The sequence below is a fragment of the Osmerus mordax genome, chromosome 6 (assembly GCF_038355195.1).
Source record: "Osmerus mordax isolate fOsmMor3 chromosome 6, fOsmMor3.pri, whole genome shotgun sequence".
Lineage (NCBI taxonomy): Eukaryota > Metazoa > Chordata > Actinopteri > Osmeriformes > Osmeridae > Osmerus > Osmerus mordax.
Genome location: NC_090055.1, coordinates 16,663,513 through 16,668,171, shown reverse-complemented (window position 1 = coordinate 16,668,171; position 4,659 = coordinate 16,663,513).

Here is a 4,659-nt window from a genome sequence, read left to right as displayed (position 1 = left end):
GTTACGCTAGCGGCTGCTCCTACTCGGCTCATCTGATTGGCTGAGGTAGAGAGTCAGGGAGACGGCTTCTTATTGGATGGAGAAAATGAGCGTAAGTTTGTTTTACTTTGCATTGTATAACATTGAATCATTTATATGGTAGAGGGAGACTGATGAAATGGATTACTATGCTGTTTTTTTTTTACTGAATTCACATTGTGGATACCGTCTACTATAAGCCTTATCAAATAATGAGAGGAAGCTCTTGAGTTGATAAGCTGTGGGCACTTAGGCCAACAATATCCTGTTCCAACAATAAGTACAACACAAGTCATGACACTCTCATCTTTACTGTACCTGACCAGAGGCAAAGAGTAATTTTTTATTTATTATCCAACCCTAGCTTAGCCCTGTTGCTACACACGCAACACATAACACATCTGTTGTTCCTGCACGAGTCACAGTAACATCAAAATAATAACTTTCAAAGTATCAGGGCCTTGTGCAAAACTTCCAAAGGACCCAGATCAGGTATGGATGTGTACACCAGGGTTCCTGTCATCACCTCAAACAGTGACCGCTTTCCACTTCTCCTTCAAAGTGAGCGTACGCAGCAATTAATGAGCCTTTCAATCTAATCACATGCAACAAGTATTCAAAGGTAAAACCCAACACAGCACTGACATGAGGGTTCTCCACAGTCCAAACAACCCCAATCACTTCCACTGATTTAAGTCTAATCAGTAAGTTTAAAACTGGTCGATCCATAAAAGAAAATGACCACTCACCTTAGTCTATCTATGGGCTCTGATGTGTCAGCTTGAGACAACACATATGGGGGTCTCTGGCTGCCTTGGCTGTGCCTGCCTGACAGCTGTCTAACCTGTTGTTTCACCAGCGAGGACCAGCCGCGAGCCCTGCTAGAGCCCGGATTGTTCCGTCAGACGAACTGCTTTGTTTGCTATGTAGAATCACAATATGAAGCACGGGCAGAGGTCTCCTAGCCCCTTCAGCCCAATTCTTCAGCGGGGCGTGACCTAGCCATGTTATCTGGCCCCCATCTCCTCCCTGTGTGTATACTGTCAGAGGAATGGGGACCGGGACTTTAATAGTCTTAGTTCAGCCCCAACAGCCCTCCAGACCATTTTACTTTTAACTCTCTCTCTCTTTACCTGTCTCTGACTGCCTGTCTCTCTTTATCCCTCTCTCTCTCTCTCTCTCTCTCTCTCTCTCTCTCTCTCTCTCTCTCTCTCTCTCCCTCTCTCTCCATACTGTACATATGCAAGTACAGTATATAGTGCTTAACCTGAATATATATACAAACATGTCCATTTACATGTACACCATTCAATACATGGGCGAGCCGTGTTCACCCATTTCTTCAGACAGCACTAGGTGTAAACTCACCATGTCACATGGATTACCAGAACCACTCTGCAAACTTCTCCAGGTGTGCATTCCACACCAGGAAAGAGCAAGCAGGAAGCCCCTCCTTTATCAATAAAACCACAACACAGACTGTCCTTCCTCTGCTTCACTGGCTCTGGTCAACCTAAGAATATCCATATCTGTTGGATTCAGGTTAGGCTTCTAACCTCTCACCTGCTTCTACTTTAGCCTTGTCTGTACACAGTAATCAGTAATCAGTGATGAGACGTCCCCCCCCCCCTCGCCTCCTCCCGCCTCTGAAAAAGTGAAACTGACAAAAAATCTGTGCCACTTCAGAATATGGAGTAGCATGTGGTTTCTTTAGGTGGAAGATGAAGGGGAGCAGGATGAGGGCCTAATCGCAGGTCTGAACTGTACACCTGGTCTCAGACAGCTCTTTAATCTGAGAAGGAAGGGGCAGAAATTAGAGGCCCTGACTACAATCCTTCAGGTTGGACTAACAGCCAGGGGCAGAGAAACATTCACCCAAAGTGAATCACAAGCAGTGAAGTGACTGTGACTTTGTGATGTCATACGGGCCAAAGAGTTTTACAACTCTGGCTTTCGGGACTGTGGGTGCTTGTAATTTGGTGGGCCAAGGCTGCAACTCTATGTTTGTCTAAATTCAAACATATCTGGGTTGTTTAATGGCTATGTCATCCATCTCATTACATCCTTTCTCACGTTCATTTCATCAAGGTGGGCTGGTAATGACAGGGGTATGACTGTGTCCTTCCCTTATGACAGACAGGTCCCTCAGCTGAAGGTACTTACTGTCTCCAAGAGGTCAGGGAGTTCAGTTTCACTGTAATTACAGTAAAATGAGGCAGAAGAAGGTGTGTTCAGAGCCACATACCAGAGAAAAAGAGGAAGGATGATGGGAACTAGAGAGGAATTATTTGAAAGGCACATCTTTGTAAAGCAAGCCTTTTAAGTTTATTGTTCATATTGCAAGAAAAACTGTTTTTGCCTGGGTCGTGGGCATAAACCTTGTGTACAGTAGTTAAGCAACAGCCTGAGCACAGAGGATCCAGGTCATTCAGCATTAGGCAAAACTTAAATAAATACAAGTTAAAGATAATTAGTCTGTTTTGCAGGAAGGGCTCTCTCCTCATTTCCAGTAAGCCTATAGACGTAAGACAAGGCAAGGCATCATGGGACTCATCATAGGACATGCTCCTCTACTCCTGATTCTCCATGTCTGACTGAGACCTTATGCTCATCTGTACAAGCCAAGAGAGAGATAGGGAGGGCGAGGCGTTTCCTGTTTCCATGGGGCTAATTATACCCCTCTCCTGAGGCTGTAACAATGCAGGAAGACTGAGGGAGATGACCTACCCAGCAAAAAAGGCTGTGACACAACAAATTATCTCCACATTCAATATACAGTAGATACTTGAAGGTACTACTGGCATATACAATAAGCTAATCAGAATATTATTTGGGCTAAATATTTTTTGTAAGTACACTTACAATTATATTGTTTTCAGTTTATATTCTTTCTGATGGTGGTCAGAAACTGAAGTGGCAATTTGTTTCCCTGTAAGGAAAAATTGGCTAACCTTTTAACTTGTTGGTACAACACTGACAGCTGAATATGACAGTAGCATGAGTGTGCTTGGGTAAATACATTTGTTTTGAGGGTGAGAGCAAAAGTTCTATAAACTAGGTAGTTTTTTTGTCTATTAAACTGAAGTAACAATTGCGTTGTCTGTAAGGAAGAAATTGCTAACTTTTTAACTTGTTGGCACAACTCTGACAGCTGAATATGACAGTAGAATGATATGTGTGCTTAAATAAATTGGTTTTGAAGCTTAGAGCAACTGTTTTAATATAAACATAGTTGTTTGTGTGAGAGTCGTTATCAGTATAATGATTCTTTCCTGTTTTTATGACGCGTTCAAGATAGATTCGGACTTTTTAAAGCTGTTGAGTCTGGTGCAAATCTGTTTTTGAGCCAAGATGTTATCACCCAAAACCTTGACATTCCCTGGACATTTAATATTACAGGGGTTTGAGTTGGTCCACTGAGGTCAGAGCAGAATGGCTGCATGACAGGACAGGCAGCATGCAGGGTGTAGTAACACATCACCAGACCAGTACTGAACGTGGTACCATAAGCCTCTAGTGGTCAGCAAACAGAAATAACAGAACTTGTTTTTTTAACTGTCTTCGGAAAACTGCTCATACTAGAAATAGAAAGTATGTTTTATTGCTATTACTGAAGTAGGTGGTTTTCTTCAAATGTTGTATGGCTCCCACAGTTCATCAAACTGGGAAAATAAAATAAAACAGGAGAGACAGAGAGCATGAACTCAGTACTCTCAGAGCCAGACGTGGGATATTAATAAGCAGTCGGACAGACCTGATTTGTAATCAGCTTTTGGAGTCTGGCAATTAGTATGCAGAGCAGAGCAGGCAGAATAGAGAGAGAGAGAGCTCAAAGTAGAAAGACCCATCTCCTTGACTGAGTTCTCTTCATCAACCAACGCACATTGCTTGGCAACCACACCATGAGGCAGAGAATGTGTACAGTGGTCTGGAGACAGTTTTTTGCTCAAGTCTCTTTTTGCTCTGTTTAATTGTTTTAATTGATTACAATTAAAAGATAAGAAATTAGAATGGGATTGGTTACCAATGCATGTGTTGGAAACCGAAGTTTCTGTAAGGTACAGTACAATATGTTCACTGGCATCCCTTGCTGGTTTGGATATAAACTGATAACCACTATTAGCGTCCATTTAGTGTAGACTGTCTCTGGCTGATTTTAGTGTACTAATAAAAAGTATACGTCAAGTGACAGTCAAGCGAGAGTTGTCAATGCATTGTCTTCTATTGTAAAATACTGCCATAAACCACACTGGTGGTATTTCCACTAGTCCAAGAAAATGTGGTTTGTCCAATGGAAATGTCCAGAGGTCTACACAATGACTCCACCATCACCTTATGTATTTACAATATTTGCATTTTTGTATTAAGAACATATTCACAACTAAGTAATGAGGTACATTCTTATGTTTGTTTATCTATTTGTCCTCACTGTCACTCCACTCCATCTCTGTTATTCAGACAATGAGATAGAATTCCCCAGAGGGGCCATCCTACCTAAGAGCACCACGCTAAACCCCGACAGCCATGCAGGGTAATACCACTCACTAAAAACAGAGCACAGTGAAAAGTAACTGTAATCCTACTGAAGAAATGCATCTATTATTGTAAGGTTCAAGATAAAGTATTAAGAAAAACAACAAT